Source organism: Macrotis lagotis, chromosome 5, assembly GCF_037893015.1.
Source record: "Macrotis lagotis isolate mMagLag1 chromosome 5, bilby.v1.9.chrom.fasta, whole genome shotgun sequence".
Classification (NCBI taxonomy): Eukaryota; Metazoa; Chordata; class Mammalia; order Peramelemorphia; family Peramelidae; genus Macrotis; species Macrotis lagotis.
The window spans coordinates 227,704,166-227,723,293 of record NC_133662.1 but is presented as its reverse complement, the minus strand read 5'-3'; the positions used below and the strand labels follow the sequence as shown (position 1 = coordinate 227,723,293).

Sequence of the window (19,128 nt, the reverse complement as noted above, 5' to 3'; positions counted from 1 at the left end):
ATTGTATTTTCATTTTAAGGTTTCTCCAAATCTTTTTTGGGTAGGATTGCCCAGTCATTTCTTAACAGGCTTCAAGGACACCCTAGGGGAAATGAAAAACATTTTATCCTAGGTAATGGATGTGGGTTTGAACTGAAGCATAATTCATTTGTGTTGAAATCAGGACTAACCACTGAAAGATAACGATGAGGCATTTCCCCTTCTCTCCAGTTGTTTTTATAAGAACTTTTATAAGTTCTTGTTCAGTCATTTCAGACTCTTTGTGACCCCATTTTGGGTTTTCTTGACAGAGATATGAGAGTAGTTTGCTAGTTCCTTTTCCAGATCATTTTACAGATGAAGAAACTGAGAGAAACAGGGTGAAGTAACTTATTCAGACACATATAAGTTGTAATTGCCTGAAACTACATTTGAATTCAGGTCCTCCTGACTCCAGGTGCTCTATCCACTTTGCTACCTAACTACCCCACTTTCTAGTGGGTTCACTTGAAACTTAGTAAATTGTATCTTCTGTCTGTGTTCTTCAGGTGGAGACATACATACATTTTCTTCTTCACAACTCCCTTTGTGGTGGCCTATGTGGCATTAAGCAAGGGTCATGAAGAATTCATCTATAAGTAAACAGGATTTAGGAATGTCAAGAACAATGTATATCCTACACAAACATGGACAGAATATCTTGCAGAACAATCTAAAGAGACATTCTTTAACAGAACTTGCTTAATAAGGAGATAAATGTTTAATGAAAACATCATGAGCCAGGAATTAGGTTAAAGTGTAACTGTGCTTGAAGAAAAACATGTTCCAAGATTGTGTAATCATACATCCTATAAATACAGCTGCTGAGCCTGAAATAAAATGAACCAGCTTATGCATCATATTGGTGTGTGTCTGAGTTCCTCTCCCTGTGATTCACCCCGCATCCCTTTCACTAGAAATATGCCCTGCCCATTGCTTGGCTTCACCTCATCCAATCTCCATTCTTGACCTTCCATCATCTAGACCTTTCTCCAGTCTGTCAGAACCCAGCTCTTTCCTTGTGAAGGAAAACATGAAAAAAATAGATATTTATTGATGATTTTTTTATTTTAACTCTTAAAATTAATTTATATCTTTTGGCTTTACATAATCGTGTTTTCTCAAATTATCCCATCCCTTCCTCAACCAAAGAGTCTTCATTCACAACATAAAATAAAAAAGAGAGAAGGAAGAAAGTAGTTGAGCAATACAAATTAATTTTACCTCAACATTCAATTCTCTTTTTCTAAGTAAAAAAGGTATATTCTCATATCAGCTCTTCAATTCCAATGCCAGTCATTATAATTGCTCAACACAGTTTTGGTGTTGTTATTCCTTCCATTTATACTTTGGTCATTGTGTATATTGTTTACCTCTTTCTACTCACTTCACTTTGCATCATTTTAAAGGTCGTCCCTTTGACACTTCCTTTTGATTTGTTTCTAGTGCATGGTAATACTGGACTCATATTGCGCTTTAATTGCCAGTTTTGTGAGTTTAAATAGAGTATCACAGTGACAGATGGATAGAAATATTTTTACTTTTTTCTAGCTATTTAATCAGTAACATGTTTTCTCCTTAGCATCTTTTTATGCTCTCCCCCCACTAGACTCTAGCCTCCTTGAGGAAAAGAAGTGTCTTATTTGATTATATTTTTATCGCCAATATTTGATATATTTCCTGTCATTAAAGTAAAGGCTTAATAAATGCTCCACTTATTCCAGTTTGAACAGACAAGTCTTGGGTTCCAGAGTTCTAGAGGTCCCCCTGAGAAGGTAATAGTGATTATATTATGCCTTTGGTCCAAGATCCCCTGGTTTACTTCTCAACTCACTTCCCTCCTCTCCCCAGCTACAAATGAATTTTGCCAGCCAGACATTTTTCTAAATGAGCATTTACTAAGGTGGTATAATTAGAGCAGGAGATACAATTGTCATTCCCCCAAAGTCTGTGATAGTCTCAGAGAAGTACAGAAAGAGTGCAGATGAAAGCGATCCTAAAGCCTAGAAATCAAATGCCAGATGGGGAGACGCAACTCCCTATTACTAGAAGTCCTTTTTTCCTATGCATAAGCTGCTCCAGAAGTTCCCTGTACACATGTTGTCTTTTCTTTGCTGTGCTCCTTGTGCAGTTGTGAATCTGTGCTTCCCAATGCAGTCCCTCCTGTCAATCAAGCCAGAGATGCCGCTAGGACATCCATGGGAAGATGAAAAGTCCAACATCCTCTGAATCCTTGGATTCCAACCCAAGGAGTGAGGGGAAAGAAAGCTAAGGCAAAACCTTTCTTCCCTCTCCTACTGTCAACTCTAGGAAGTCCCTCTTAGAGTAGGGTTAGAAACATTCTCCTTCCCCAGCTAACCTCCACCCTGCCCCTGTCTCCAATTCTAGTTAACTTTAAGCTCTTATATAGACTATGGGATCATTCTAAAATCCCTCATCCAAATGCAAACCTGCCATGTCATTACACAGAATTCAGCTGTCTTCAAAGATTGACTCACAAAGTCTATGACTAAGATTGCTTCAGCAGCTTATCACTTTCCAGCGGGGTGTTTATTGAGTTATTCATCTATGCTGCTCTTCCATTTCCCCACTAGGTCTGATATTTACCGTCTTCCACAAATCTACTAAAGTGTGTTTGGCAAAATCCCTAGATCCAAACCTCAGACACCTCTTTAAAGCCTGGGAACATGTATGAATGCCTTCTCAAATATTTTTACTAAAGAATCTTGGGAAAGGTTCATGAGACCCAGTTGATCACTAAACTTGATAATTCACATTCTTCCATAGTTTTCTAAGGTTCAAATAAGCTAATGTCCGACTGACTTGCTGTTTGCAAAAGACCTTCCCCAATCTAAAAGAGTAAACTATAGAAAATGAACAGCTTAACCCGAATCTATAAGGTACCATTCATCCATCCTGTTTCTTCAGGGGTACAAAAATGCAAGCAGTTTTCCAACTAACCTCGACAGAAAAAACACCTGCTCCAGGTGAGGATCGAACTCACAACCTCGGCATTACTCGCTTCTGTACTGTCGTATAAGTACCGCGCGCTAACCGATTGCGCCACTGGAGCTTCCTAAGTCAGGAAAAGGCGAGTGGAGGCACATGAATCGCTATCAGACTCCTTTTCTGCAGTTCCCAAAGCTGGGGCCGCTAACCGGATTCTGCAGACTTTTCCGTTAAGTAGGAGCCCGTAAGGATGCCGAAGTTGAAAGGGTCGGAGCTGAGGCGGGGGGCACCCATCGGAAAGGACGGGGGGCTGTCCGGGGAGCCCCAGCCTAGATACCAAAGTCCGGGGGCACCGGGAAAAGCCTCAGCTGTCTGGAGCCTCCGTGGGGGAGAGGCACGAGACTGACCCGGCCGCAGTAACTAGCCCTCTGCCAGGGAGAGCCGGGCGGCGGCCGCCTCCCGCCTGTACCAGCTCACTCTGCAGCCGGGTAGGAGCGTTGCCATAGCAACCGGAAACGCAGGCCAGACTTACCGGCTCCCAGGCTCAGGCAGGAGACACCCGAGACAAATTCGCGCTACGCAGGAACTTCCCACCGAAATGGCAGAAAAGGACACGGGCTCCCCGACCCCGGCCAACATACTCAAATGCCAGTGGGTGACCGCCCACGGCGGAGGAAGGACTAAAGAGCCGAGCTCCGGAGCCAGGCTGGGCCCCCAGAGGCTGGAGAAGAGGGCTCTCGGAAAGTTCAAGTCCGGGCTAGGAAACAGCTGACAGGATCTGGGCAGAGCTTTCCCTTTTCCTGACCTCACTGCCCTGTCGGTAGGTGCAGAACCGCTGGGACTGGGCTGCCCTTGCCCCTGCCCCCCCCGCCCCGCGCCGAGAGTCAGGAAGGTCCTCAGAGCTAAGTTCTCTGCCTCTCTTGCCCTCTGTCCCTCTGTCCCTCTGTCTCCTCCTCTCTCAACCCCGTCCTTGTCCTTCTCCCTCTCCCTCTGTCCCCCCCTTTTTTATACTTTTCTACTTAACACCTGTCCGTCTCCCTCCCTCTTTGTTCAAGCACACTCAGAGGGACGTGCAAGCCAGTGGAAAATCAATTTGTATTTTGAAACTTGAAATATAAATTAAAACAAATTCTTAAGGATTGGGAAATATTATTTTTCTCCCGAGAGAAAAGGAGAGTGGAAAATTTCTGAGAAAAAGATGAAAAAACAAAAATTCACCAGTTCTGTTCTAAGAAGTACGAGCTACTCTAGATACGTGATAATAAATAAAGCAGGAGACGATCATGAGAAAGAAGCTGCTGGTGAATGTACCATAAAAGCCCAAGTCATGCCCTGCTTTACCAACAGCTGCTCAATTTGGTTTCAAAATCATCATGCTTCCCCCCCAGGAAGCTCAATAGCAGCAATCTCATCACCCTGGGGATCACTTCAGCTTTGGTGAAACTCAAGCCCTCCTCTGTAGCCTTAGTGGCCTCCCTCCCTTCTGAATTGGAGGTCTAAAAGATGAAACAAAAACTCCATCCAAGGCTTCCTATCCACAAAAGCTCAGAAGTTCTACCAAGTCTAAAGATTTCCCACCAGTTGCCCTGCTTTATATCCACTCTGCTAACACCACACCCCTACCACAGGTCCTCTTGCTCTGTCCCAATTTTTCAACTTCTCCAGCTACATTGGAATATAAGTTCCTTGAGGGCAGAAATTGTCTTTTTTCTTATTTCCTCATTGTTTAGCCCAGGGTCTGGCACCTTAAGTTCACCCCTATGGATCATCTGACATTGACATTGATTTAACTCATTTTTCTTGATAACCAGATTCTGTCTAGGTCACCTTTCCCCACTCATCAATCTCTTCTCTCCCCATCACCATTCCTGTCCTGCACAGAAAACTCCAAACACTCTTCAAATTTATAGTAGGTGAGGGTGAGCCCTTAGACAGGGGTTGGCAGAGGTTCAATATTCTCTGCTAAGACCAAAAAAAAAAAAAAGGAAATTGGGAAAGCAGGCAGCACAGAGTTTAGCAGGCTAAAGAAATGTTTGTCCACAATAATTTCTCCTTCCACACCCACAACAATGTAGGAGAGGGGGAGCAACAGATTGATCAATAAAACATTTATCAAACTCCTACTATTTGCCAGACACTGTGCTACAGTATACTGGGGATAGGTCAAGAGACAGAAGAGATCAGAGATATTTGAGAGGAGGGAAGCAGCAGGTGATTGTTGGGGAGCTATTCAAAGCTACCATGTTCATCCTCTGGCTGTTTGGAACACATTGGGAGGGGGTGTGGAGAAAGTGCTCAAACCACTCTGATCATTCAATTCACTTCCACTACTCCCTCCTGCAGTTTCATCCCTGGGAAATAATGTCCCTTTAAGTTGCTGACTTTTCATATGATTAGAGTTCTAAGAAACTAGTTAATATTTTTGGTCATGACAAGCTGTGGTTTGCAAGTGATATGGGTGTCATAACTTCTATAATTATGGAGCAAATGTCTAATCACAGAGAGAAAATGATCATCTCATTACTCAACAAGAGCTTTTAAAGTTGGACCATTCTGAGAGAAGACCAAGTTTCAATCCAGAAAGATAAAGAGGGAGAGAGAAGTGAAAGGACAGATTTCATAATTGTGTCAGTTAAATTTGAGGTTAGAAGTGAAGGTTATTACAGCTTCCATTGAGAAATAAGTTCAAGTAAGGGGAAGAACTTGAAAGCAGAGAAGTCACATCGCATATGGACCAGTTTGGCTGAGATCATCATGTCCAGTGAAGTGTTAGTCAAGATCATCTCAGCTTCTCTGTGGAACTAGGCTCAACATAGAAGCTATGTTCATCAAAGAATTTTATGGACTGTTCCTGGAACAGAAAGGGAACACTGGCATTTCTAGTCCTAAACTTGGGACCCCCCAAACACATAGATTTTCCTAATTCATGTGCTGCCTTGGCATATTTCTGTGTATATAACCCCGCCCCCAGAAGTACTAAGTCCATTTGTGAGAAAGGTGATCTAGTTTGTAGATCACTATATATTTATTATTTCAATATTTAATATATAAGTACTTATAACATTATTATTTTGGAAGGTAAATGGTTATATTTTAAAATCCATAAGTAGCATTACTGTGAATGACTGATTTTGTATAAATGAAAGTACATGAGTGAGGGCTCCCAAGCTGAAGAGGTTAGGGGCAGGTATTCCCCAACAATAAGGTTACCTCTAGGATTTGGGGAGTTTGAGTGTCATTATGGTAATGATTCTTCTCAGAGAATTTAGATCTGACATTGTGAGCCGGGGAAGGCAGTGAGCGAATATGCCCTATGGGAGACGTGAGGCTCTAAGGTGTGGAATCACTTGGAAATGGAATTCAGGAAGAGTAGAGGGAGGAACACACACTGGAGAATAGAAGAGGTCTAAGGTCACAATTTCCAGCTTGGTAGTGCGAGCCTGCTGGGCCTAGGTGAGGAGGCAGCAGGAGAGGCTGGGCTGAGCCTCACCTGCTGTCCCCTCAGCACTAGTCCCTGGCCTCGCTCAGCATTCCTTCTCCCCCTCCAACTCCCCCAAAGTACTTAACAGTCTAGGCAGCAGAATCTGATTGCCCTCTGTTCCTGTCCTCATGTCCTTCTAAATCCTGCCTCAATCATCTAAGATGTCTGCTGGCATTTCTAACTCAGTATATGAAAAAAGAATTTGTAATCTTTTCCCCAAAACCTTTATCTTCTTCCAAACTTCCCTGGTATGGTTTGGGGAACTGCCATCATCGGTTTCATCCAGGTTCCCAACCTGGGCTGCCTCTTAACTCTTCACCCTTATTGACTTCCTATATCTAATACCTTGCCAATCTCCTCATTTCTATGCCTCCCCTTTCTCATAGAATTCCTCTTCTCTCACACAAGCAGACACCCTAGATCAAGTCTTCATCACCCCTCAGCTGAAATCACTAATTCACTTGCCTCTAGTCTCTCCCCAATCCAGTCCCTCCTCCCTCCAACTCAGTTGCCAAAATGATTTTCCTAAAATCTCATCTAGTCTGCCCAGGTCATCTTCCTATTCACTCAACTCCAGCAGATCCTTATTACTTCCAAGAGAAAAGATAAATTTCCCTCTGGCATTTTTTGTTGCTGCCTCCCTCCCTGGAACGATTTCTTCTTCACCTCTGGGGTGGCTTATCAGCTCAAATCCTACTTTCTTGTAGGATGCTTTTCCTGCTCCCCCTAGGTCCTAACCCCTTACACTCTGAGATGGATTTCCATCAACTCGCTGTATTTCATAGGCCCAGCTATTTCCACGTTGGCACCCCCTTTAGAATGTAAGTTTGAGGGCAGGGCTTGTCTTTTCCTAGTGCTTAGCAAGGCATTGCTATACGGTATTTAATAAATGTAACGTGGCTGACTGTATCGCCTGTAAATATGCCTTATACGCAACGCTGATGAAATGGTTGAGAGACAGAGGATCAAAACCACACTTCTAACTTGCAGTCCGGTTTGGACTAGCTTCTTGCACAGGATATGCACCATTTTCAGAGCGCTCTCCCTCCTCATTAGCCTCATGTCACCTAATAGCTACTCCTTACAGTCCTAGCAAGGCTAAGGAAGAGGTCCAGCCTGCCATCTAAATTTCGAAGTTTTGAAGTGACTCTGATGGAAAGCCTCGGGGACTTTTTGTGCGATACAGACCTAGCGAGCTTCAAAACATTCGTGGCCCGTACGGGGATCGAACCCGCGACCTTGGCGTTATTAGCACCACGCTCTAACCAACTGAGCTAACCGGCCAACGTATGCTGTGATCTTTATAAGAATTCTATTAAAAGAAAACCATTTTGGCTGGCTATTTCCGATGTAAATTTCTAGCTCTTACAAAGTCCGAATAAACTCGAGAGCCACAGGGGATGGCTGCTTTCCGGCCCCACCGGCTACTTAGCAGAGCTGGGCTCAGAAATTTACTAGCGGAAGACATGTCTCGAAGACTCGAACTTTCTCGGGCTCTCGCTGTTGACTTACTTGTTCATGAAGGCCAATAACTCCCATGCCACTGGCACCCGTGAGCTGCCAACAGCGTTGCTCCCCACGCACACTTGCACACAAACTTCTCTCTGTCTTCTCTCTCAGGCGCTCTGTGTGTGTGTGTGTGTGTGTGTGTGTGTGTGTGTGTGTGTATGTGTGTGTGTGTGTGTCTGTGCGTCTCTGTATGTGTGTGTCTGCCTTTCTCTGTCTCTCCCTCTCTTCTTCTTTGTCTCTCTCCTCTACGTCTGCCTGTCTCTATCTCCGACTGTCTCTTTTTGTCCGTCTTTCTCTCTGTCCCCTTCCGTCTGTGTCACTCTTCTTCCCTATCTCTCTCTCCTTCTCTGTCTCTCATTCTTCTCTTTCTCTCTCCTGTCTTCCCTCCGCCTTTGTATATCTATCTCTTTCGGTCTCTCTGTGTCTCTTCTTCTCTATCTCTCTGCCTGTCTACCTCTCACTCTTCTTCTCTGTCTCTCTCCTGTCTCTCCTCAGTCTTTGTATATGTCTCTGTCTCTCTTTCCCTCCCCTCTGTCTCTATCTGTCTGTCTGCCTCTCAGTCTTCGCCCCTGTCTGTCTCTGTCTCTGTCTCTGTCTCTGTCTCTGTCTCTGTCTCTGTCTCTGTCTCTGTCTCTCTCTCTCTACAGGCGGGTCTCCAGCAGCGCCCGGCAGCCTCTGGCCCAGCTGATTAAGGGTGGGAGTGATTGCTCGGACACCTGCGAGGCAGCACACCTGGAAGCAGCCAGGGTCGGAGCGGAGAGGATGGGAGAGCCTCAGACTAAATGGGCCACCCTTCAGAGCCCACTCTAAACACAGCCTTTCTCGGTGTGGATCTCACCTCATTGGCATTTCCATCTCACCTGCGGACCTACGGAAGTGAGTTTTGATTGGACCGCCCGTCTTAATCAGAGCCAACTCCCCAAATCAAAGGGAACCTATTGGGAAAGCTGGGAAATGGGCGAGATTAGATGTGACCTCGACACTGGAGAGCAATGTGTCTGTGACTTTTGAATGAAGGCGGGGAGGTGGGGAGGAGATCGGGTTTAAGAAGGAAATAGAAATAAAAAGCACTAAGATGGAGAGATAGAAGAGAATGGAGATGGAAGAGAGAGAGTGGGAGACAGAGACAGTGTCTCTGCTTTTCTGTGTCTCCCTCTCCATAGCTCTGTTATGTTTCATCTCTCATCTTTCTTATCTCTTTCTCTCCATATCTCTGGTATGTCTCATCTTTCTCGTCTGGCTACCTTTTATCAAGGAGGTAATTACTGCTGTAAGCCCAGTGGGAACTCGATAGCAGTCTACCCCCCACCCCCACCCCCCAGGAAAGAAGCCAAGAACACATGGCCCTGCTATGGCTGCTTTCCCTGTCAGTATGTATTCTTTTCTGCCGTAGACGGAGTATTGGAAAAGTTCAGGAATTGCTGGGTCTAGAGCACCGGTCCGAGTTTGTGGCTTGTCCTGTTTCTTGAGGCAAAGAAGTGACTTTGTCCATTGGCCATGCCACTGATGACCTGGTAGTGAATTTGGTGAGGTCAATGTTTTGCAGTACCCGAGTAAAGTTTGAGCCCAGTTTTCTCGGCCCTCCTCTGAGGAGGTATATGGGAGAATGTGCTCCCTGGTGTCGGGAGAGTTATAGTTCTATTCTTACTGTTATCTTCTCTGTAAGTATTCCTTTGTAAAAAGTTATTTGATTAATTGTTACTACTGCGCTAATCACTGAATCTATTAGTGATGTAAGGAAGATACTGCCACTTGTTGGCTGAAATGGAAGAGAACACACCAGAATGGGCCCTCCAGCTGACAACATTTGAAATACATAGACCAAATCCTTAGGAGTATCCCCTTAGAATTACAGAGGAGTAAGATAGCTACCTATCTTTTCTCTGGCAGCACCACTAGTGGAGGTATTTAAAATAAGACACAAACTGGACTTGTGATCTGATTATGAAATATATGTGAATAGAATTTTAAAATGTTTAAAACACTAGACCAAGTCTAAAGGAATCTGGGTCAAGATGTGGAAAGCAATTAGTTCAGCTTTCTAACATGTCAGAAAAAATGGGGCAAATGCCTTCAATAACAAAGGTGGGCAAGACCTTTGGTCTGGTAGGTTATATATCATCTAGTTCATATGTGTATGCATAGATGTGTGTATGTACATCACATATGTATGTGTTCCATGTCATACTTGCATAAATTTATAGATATCACATTTCCCTCACACTTGCAGTGTTAGGGAGGACTATCACCTCTGACTGAGGGCTTATTGAGCCCTATTCTAGATAGTTTCATCTACCTTTGGTGTCCACCTGTGGCTCCAAGAAATGGTAACATGCACAGCAGCCACACTCTTGGCTGGCAGACTAAACAGGATTGAGAGTAACTGAGGGGTCTCTCATACCTACAGGTGAGATAGAGAACCCACCCCAAAGAATGGGTGTATGAGAACAACTCCCTCCAGTGGCCAGGAATACAACTGAATCTGGCCCCATGGAGCTTGATTTGCACTGCATCCCTACCTTCAACAGTCATCTCGAATTTTGTCTTGCCACTGGACTTCCATGGTGAGAGAGAGTGAGGTTGATGACTTTAGGCCATTCTGCCTCTCTTAAATCCAATTCACTAACCAGTGAAGACATCATCACCTGTGATATCACTGATCCTTTTAGAAATCGAAGGTCAATCATATAAACACTGACATTAATCTCTACCTTACAACTTATTGGGAGAAAGGACACAAATATACATTTGATAATAACCAAGACAGCTTGAGAGATGAGGGAAGTATGTCTACCTCCCATACAGGGAATGGGGTGCCACCATCCGACGAGTGTTAATATGCCTTTGCAATTTTTGACTGGCAAAGGTGCAGTGGCATAGAATCCGACAAGAATTAAAAGTTAGACTATTGTTTCCGCCCGGTTTCGAACCGGGGACCTTTCGCGTGTGAGGCGAACGTGATAACCACTACACTACGGAAACCAGCTCTCTAGCTACCTTTTCCCCTTTTCCTCTTTCCCTTCTTGGAAAGTGTATAGCTAATCTATTTGCAATTCTCTCTCTCTCCATATTTACACACACACATATATTATATATATATATGTGTGTGTGTGTATATATATATATATATATCCACACATATTCTATATATATAGTTCTGGGGAAAGAATGTATATTTGCACTTATATGATATATGAATTATAACTGTGGGAAATATATTGTATATTGGACAACACTAAAATGTACAGGTTTGTCAACACTGACTGCAAGAGCCAAAGTCCCACACTTTTAACTCTTCTGTGGAATCTGGGGCTCCCTCTCAGACAAAACAAAAGGGCCTTTCATTTAGCTCTTGCTTGCCCCTGAGACTTTCATTCCATTCTGCTCCACTCTCTGCACCACTCCAATCTTCCTCGATTTCCTCCGAAGTTTCTTCCTCAAATCAATTTCCAGCATATAGTTCTCAGACATCCACCTATTGTTCTCTATGGTCCCATCCCTGATACTCACAGAAGGGCATTGACTGAGATTTTCCAACTATGGATTTATTCCAAACCTCTCTGACTCAGGCCAAGTTTTCCAGGTTTGGAAACTGTTGAGTCCCATAGGGAAGTAGAAAATCGAGATGGCACTGGTTCCTATTGTTATATGTCTCCCAAATAGACTTCTATGGCAGATGCTTTCTTTTGCTCCTTTATTGATGCCTAGTGACCATCCTATGCAAAAGAAGAAGAAAAAGAAGAAAAAGAAGAAGAAGAAGAAGAAGAAGAAGAAGAAGAATCGCTCAATAATCGCTGATGATGGAGAAAGGAATAATAACTTTTGGTATGTTGACAAGGATTTAACAACAGACTGGGGAGGGGGGGCTGTAACACTTTTAGGTTTAATTTGCATTATTACCATTTTCGCCAACACTTCCTTGTCTCGTCAATTAGTAAAACAAAAAAATCAAGCAGCTGATTTCAACATTTGATCATTTCCGAGACGTAAATGCTCATACTGAAACTACTAACAATCTGCTCCAACCGGTCAATGAATATAGTATCAGCATTCTAGCCCCACGGATTTGAGCAGACCTGAATTTGAAATCCATTTTTCTTTCTAGTCATCGAGTTCACCTTCCTGGGTTTCCTCTTTATTCTCCCTCCACCCTCTCCCTATTCATATCTCCAACCTCACACCATCTCCTATTCCTAATGTTTCAAGAAAATCCCTACAAGTCCTGACAATTAGTGACTAGTTGCCAAAGAGAGACAAGAAGCCTCCCTCCAAATTACAGGAAAGGTGTTCAGCCGGTACTGTATTTTAGTCATTGTAATTATGGGGAAATTCTTCCCTAATAAATTTGTCTCTGGATTCATTGCCCCCTTAAAAGGTTGCTCAAGTGATATCCTGTTTTCCACGGTGCAATAACCAAAATATGAAATGAATCCAACATTGCTGAGGAGGACAGGATTTGTTACCCCAACTCCCCCACCCCCAATCCTGCAGGATAAGTGGTCTGAAATACAAGTTTATAACGTGGAGGGAAATTGTGGGTTTGAATTATAAATTTTTCCATTACATGGAACATATTGTATTTAAAACTAAATGGCCCGTACGGGGATCGAACCCGCGACCTTGGCGTTATTAGCACCACGCTCTAACCAACTGAGCTAACCGGCCAACTTCTAGAGGGGATTTTAAGTCTTAACATGAGAACTCTAAAGAAATTTCGATCGTTGTTCTGGTTATTTTTGTAGTTCAAGATACCTTCTGACATTCCTCTAGCCTCTCCCAGCTGTCTCCTGGCAAAACACTTGACTCACAAATCACGAAGTCAGGAAGTACCAGTGAAACAGAAAACCCTCTCACACTTACAGTACAGCTTCTTTCTATTTTCAGGGGCTTTTTAAGCTGACAGTCAAATCTGTTTAGAGACAGACAGCAGACTTAGAAATAATTTTTTTTTTAATTTGAGACGTGGTTAATTTCATTTTTCTAATGTTGTTCGTTGCTGGCTACATTGGGTCTCTTTCAATTCCCCCATTAAACAAAATATTCTTTGATGTAAATTCTGACAAAAATAAAACCAAACACTTAGAGATGGGGGGACCCTCTAATCTTAGAATTAAAAGAACTGAAAGTAACCTAATACAAGGTTCTCTTTTATCTATATGTGTGTGTGTGTGTGGCTATTACTTTTACAATAATCTTTTTTTGCAAGTAACATCTGATTATGGTGGGAAAACTGGAAAATACTTACAGACTAACATCTCACCTCATATACCAAGATAAGGTCAAATGGCTCATGATTTAAAAATTAAACAGAGACCATATGCAAATTAGAAGAGCAAGGAATAGTCTACTTATCTGCTCTCTGGAGAAGGGAAGAATTCCTGAACCAAGAGACAGAGCATATTAAAAAATGTAAAACAGATCATTTGATTATATTAAATAAAAAGCTTTTGCACCCAATATTAGAAGAAAAGCAGCAAACTGAGACACAATCTTTACAGCAAGTGTTTCTAATAAAGACCTCGTCAAAAATGTAGAGAACTCAGTTAAATCTATAAGAATACCAGTCATTACCCAATTAACACGTGGTCAAATGATATGAACAGGCAGTTCTCAGACCAAGAAATCAAAGTTATCTATAGTCACATGAAAAAGTGCTCTAAATTGCTTTTAATTAGAGAAATGCAAATTAAAACAACTCTGAGGTACCACCTCACATCCATCAGATTGACCACCACGGCAGACAAATAAGAGGTATTCTCCAATTGATTATGGGTCAAAGGATATGAACAGGTATATGATTGTGATGGAAAACTATTATGCTATAAAAAATAATGAAAGCAATGGTTTCAGAAAAATCTGGAAAATTTGAGAACTTTGTAACAACAATCATTTCATTTTCAAAAAACTTTCCTTTTGCCTTCAATCTTTCCCAATATTAAGGCATTTTTCCATGAGTCCCACCTTCTCATTAGGTGGCCAAAGTATTTAAGCTTCTGCTTTAGTATTTGACCTTCTGGTGTATAGCCTGAAATAATCTAAGTAATGACTGAGTTGATCTCCTTGCCATTCAAGGAACTTTCAAAAGTCTCCAGCAACACAATTCCAAAGCAGTGATTCTTCAGTACTCATCTTTTACTGTAGTCCAACTCTGACAACCATACTTTGCTACTGGAAAAACTATAGCTTTGATTATACAAACATGTTGTCTGCTTTTTAGTTTGTTGTCCAGTTTTATCATAACTTTCCTTCCAAGGAGCAAATGTCTTTTAATTTCATGGCTGCTGTCACCTGTCTGCAGTGGTCTTTTTGCCCAAGAATATAAAATCTTTCTTTTTGTTTTCTTTCCTCTTTTTTTTGAGGGGGCGGGTGCAAGGCAATGGGGTAAAGTGACCACCCGAGGTCACACAGCTAGGTAATTATTAAGTGTCTCAGGCTGAATTTGAACTCAGATCCTCCTGCTCTATCTACTTCACCATCTAGCAGCCCCTTCAAGAAATAAGATCTGACTCTATTTCCATTTCTTCTCCCTCTCTTTACCAGGAAGAGATGGGACCAGTTGCCAATATCATAGTTAGGTTTTTAATATTAACTTTCAAGCTAGCTTTTATATTCTCCTCTTTCACTCTCATCAAGAGACTTCTCAATTCTTCACTTTCTGCCATGCGAATGACATCATCTGCATATCTGATATTGTTGATCTAACAATACCATTTTTTTTTAGGTTTTTGCAAGGCAAATGGGGTTAAGTGGCTTGCCCAAGACCACACATCTAGGTAATAATATCATTTTGAAAGAAACCTCAAAATGAAAACTTCCAGAAATATCACTGCCAAAATGCAAAACTTTCAAACAAAATAAAAAACACTACCAGCAGTCAGAAAGAAGGAATTCGAATATCAAAGCTCTAAAATCAGTATCACACAAGATTTAGTATCACAGAGCAGAGAACAAGGAATGAGATATTACAAAAGACAAACAGTTGAAGATCTATATCCAAGAATAACTTTCCCAGAAAAATTGAGTATCATTGTTTAAAGAGGGAAAATAGATCTTCTATTAAATAGAGGATTTTCAAATATTGCTGTTTTAAAAAATAAACTGAAATGGAAAAGGAATTTTGAAACATAACTATGAGAGGCAGGAGAAAGAATTGAAAGGGGAAAAAAAGGATTTTCAAGAGAAACAAAGAGATCAATTTATCACTATCAGCCCTAGATAAATCTAAACCAAAAATAAACAAGAATTTGTTAACAGATATGATGGAATTCTGCTGACTAATGGATATAGAAAGAAGTATGCATATGGCTCATGTGTGCAAAACTTCTTTATAAAAATTGATAATGTTAGGACAGAAAAGTTGCAGAAATATCTATATCCTTTACTGATCACAAAATCACAATAATATTTTTGGGGGCTTTTTTTTTTTTGCTAGACAATGGGATTATGTGGCTTGCCCAAGGCCACCCAGATAGGTAATTATGAAGTATCTGAGGTCGGATTTGACCTCAGGTCTGCCTGACTCCAGGGCCAGTGTGCTATCCACTGCGCCACCTAGCTGCCCAGGGAATAAATTTTTTAAAAGACTGAAAACATATTAAAACGACTGGAGACTAAATAATATAATCCTAATGAAAGGTTAAAAGACTAAATCATAGGATAATAGACATCTTCCTTAAGTATAGTGATAACAATGAAACAGAATTCAACATGTGGGCATGGAAGTCCCTAGGTTAAAATAGATATTTAAAAACACTTAAAAAAAAACAATGCAATGAAATGGGAATTCATTGATTCACAATATAAATAAGTCCTAGTCAACCAACATAAAAATTCTTAGAAAAACCAATAAATTTTATAATCCAATTAAACACCAAAATAAAAATTTTGAAAATTAAAGATGTTAACAAGAATAACATAAACATTGAATTAACGAAAACTTGAAAATGGAGGGGAACCAATAAAATAGAGAAACATCAATTCAGTTGATTAAAAATAAGAAAAAAATTACCAGAATCAAAAATTAAAGGGAGAATTTACACGACTCCAAACACAATTGCCTCCATGCAAAAACCAATTCCATCATTTCAGTAACCTAAAGTATTAGATAATATTTACATAACTCTTTGTTCACTTGATTCCCCAGTTTATTGTCTTGTATTGCCTATTAATTGTCTTACTAGTGTCTTGTTTTGTAAATCTTAAAGCAAAATATAAAGATGAGTTGCTCTCATTCTAAAAGAAATTGGTCATGTTGGAACCACTTCAAGGGAAGTGATTGAGGATTAGAGAGTTGGGGTAAAGATGGAAAAGCAAAATCTGCTGGAGAAGAAGGAAAAGGATGGGATCAAGTGGTTTGTTTTTGCAAAGAAGGGAGCCAACTCCATGAAAAACATGGTGAAGTTAGAGATAGTGAGGGCAGATGTTGGAACAAGATGCGAGGAAGAGGAAACAAGAGGGACCTGTCAGAGAATAGCCTCAATTTTTTAAATTGAGGCAAAAATCATGGTCCTCAGCTTAAAGGCTGAGGGAGGAGGGACCATGAAAAATATAAGGAAAAATGAAAAGATTTGGTGTGTGGTGAGATAGAAAATCAATTAGGAAGGTTATGGTGCTCTAAGGACTCAGCTGAAATTATGTCACAAATTTGTAATGAACTCAGTCAGCACTGATTCATGATTTTTTTCCAACTTCCTTAGGCAGCAGGAGAAAGTTCAGTAGTTGGAAAGCAATCCACTAAAGGAGGTGGATAAAGTACTATAAGACTGGGGCTTAACTATTATAACTAGCAATAGGACAAGAGAGCAAGGAATTTATGGAATTGAACTGGTCAGGGTAGGAGAGTGCAGAAACGAAGTGATGAGGACCTGAGAAACCAGAGGGCTAAAGGCATTAGAGGCTACCATGAGGATGAAGAACAGAATTAAGAATTTTAAAGCCAGGGAAAACTGGAATGATAAAATATTATGATCAGGTAAAGGAATTTCAGAGTTTATAAAAAGACTCTTGAGTTGGTCCATCAATCAGCATTATTAAGTGTCTATGAGAATACAGAGAAAGTCAAAAGCAGTTCTTGCCCTTGAGGAGCTCACAATCTAATGGGCAATGTTGAAGTTCGAGGTCATGCACATACCTATTTGTTACTATTGGGGAGTGTGAGTGAAAACCCAACCAATACTACAACGTGTGGTCTGGGATGCTGTGTCATCAGGAGGGAGCAAATGTACAAATACTGTTGTTCTTGGAGAAGACCATGACATGCACATGAATTGGATTTGAGTGATGAGGTGCTGTGCTCAGTCATCAGTCTCACTTTCTCCACAAGAACTGTCTGGGTCCAGTGGCCCAGATATGGCTCAAGAAGACTGGAAGATGACCCTGGATCCAAGGTCATCAGGGTGAAGTGCCTTGTCCAAGGACACACACCTAGTTAAAGTCAAGTGTCTGAGGCCAGTTTTGAACTCAGGTCTTCCTAACCCCAGGACTGGTGCTTTATCTACTGCCCCCACCCAGTTGCCCAATGGCTTGAATATTAGGATTTATTCAAAATTACTGCAACAGAGACAGTATGAGGGCATGAAGATAAGTTAACCAATAAGGAATGGATCCATCAAAGTAACCGTGATTGAAAAGTGGTCCATTGAAGGAGACAGGAATTGGTCAAGTTCCTCCATTCTTGTAATAGCTGTTGGTTATACCCTATGAAATCCCAGGAGGCTCACACCGTGGCAGACAGAAACTTGGTTGGGGTAGTAAGAGGCATTGCAAGCTTGGATGGCTGGAAAAGTCAGAGGGAAAGGGATTCATGCTCCCAAGCCCAGGAGAAAGCCAGAAGATCGCCAAGAAAAATAAAGATTAATAAAGATTATTGCCCTGTTCCTACTTCACTCCCTGGATTCAATCGTCCTAGTTCTAGATTTGTACACTATGACACAGGAATGATGAGAAATCTCTCACTTGGACTTCATCTTGATTTTGCTTCCACCATAAGGTTAAGATGCACCTTGCTGAAGTCTGAAATCAAACCTGAGATATCACCCTCTGGTCCTGTTTTAACTAACTTTCCGCTCTTTCTGAGATACATATAGGTATGTATTGCCCTTCTGCTATTTTCTGATATGATCTGTTTCTTTTTTTTAAGATTTTATTTCTTCTGAGTTTTACAATTTTTCCCCTAATCTTACTCCCTCCCCCCACTCCCAACAGAAGTCAATTTGTCAGTCTTTACATTGTTTCCATGGTATACATTGATCCAAATTGAGTGTGATGAGAGAGAAATCATATCCTTAAGGAAGAAACATAAAGTATAAGAGATAACAAGATCAGACAATAAGATATCAGTTTTTTCCCCCCTAAATAAAAGTTAATAGTCCTTGATCTTTGTTCAAACTCCTCAGTTCTTTCTCTGGATACAGATGGTATTCTCCATTGCACACAGCCCAAAATTGTCCTTGATTATTGCACTGATGGAACGAGCAAGTCCATCAAGGTTGATCATCGCCCCCATGTTGCTCATAGGGTGTACAGTGTTTTTCTAGTTCTGCTCATCTCACTCAGCATCAGTTCATGCAAATCCCTCCAGGCTTCCCTGAATTCCCATCCCTCCTGGTTTCTAATAGAATAATAGTGTTCCATGGCATACATATACCACAATTTGCTAAGCCATTCCCCAATTGAAGGACATTTACTTGATTTCCAATTCTTTGCCACCACAAACAGGGCTGCTAAGAATATTTTTGTACAAGTGATGTTTTTACCCTTTTTCATCATCTCTTTGGGGTATTTATAGGCCCAGTAGTAGTATTGTTGGATCAAAGGGTATGCGCATTTTTGTTGCCTTTTGAGCTTACTTCCAAATTTTATGATCTGTTTCTTGATATGGACATTCTTTCCTTCACCTTCTGCCATTTCTTTTCTGTAATGAAAATTCTTATTCCCCATATATGTTTCTGTAAAATTCCAGCATACCCATTCTTGTATTCAGATCCTGTATAAAGTAACTGAAACTGGTTCTTTAGACACATTGACTTCTTGGGTTAGCATTCAGTGTAGTCTTTGCTTCAAGTATAATAAACTGCAGCTGTTCCTGCGTCTGCCCCCTGTGTGGTTTTATTGACTGGGACAAGTCTGCCACAGAGAATTAATACAACACAGGTCAGTCAGTTGGTGATTGG

The 19,128-nt window shown here is 41.3% G+C and overlaps 4 non-coding genes across 4 annotated transcripts; all 4 read right to left on the bottom strand.

Annotated features, from left to right (window-relative positions):
- Positions 1-2,997: 2,997 nt before the first annotated feature.
- Positions 2,998-3,091, bottom strand: TRNAI-UAU (transfer RNA isoleucine (anticodon UAU)). The gene is made up of 2 exons: positions 3,054-3,091; positions 2,998-3,033 (listed from the first exon to the last, which is right to left on the bottom strand). It is a non-coding gene; the product is annotated as a tRNA-Ile (tRNA).
- Positions 3,092-7,658: 4,567 nt separating this feature from the next.
- Positions 7,659-7,732, bottom strand: TRNAI-AAU (transfer RNA isoleucine (anticodon AAU)). The gene has a single exon. It is a non-coding gene; the product is annotated as a tRNA-Ile (tRNA).
- A 3,134-nt stretch (positions 7,733-10,866) lies between these two features.
- TRNAV-CAC (transfer RNA valine (anticodon CAC)) lies at positions 10,867-10,939 on the bottom strand. Its single transcript has one exon. It is a non-coding gene; the product is annotated as a tRNA-Val (tRNA).
- Positions 10,940-12,548: 1,609 nt separating this feature from the next.
- TRNAI-AAU (transfer RNA isoleucine (anticodon AAU)) lies at positions 12,549-12,622 on the bottom strand. Its single transcript has one exon. It is a non-coding gene; the product is annotated as a tRNA-Ile (tRNA).
- Between the last annotated feature and the right edge of the window lie 6,506 nt (positions 12,623-19,128).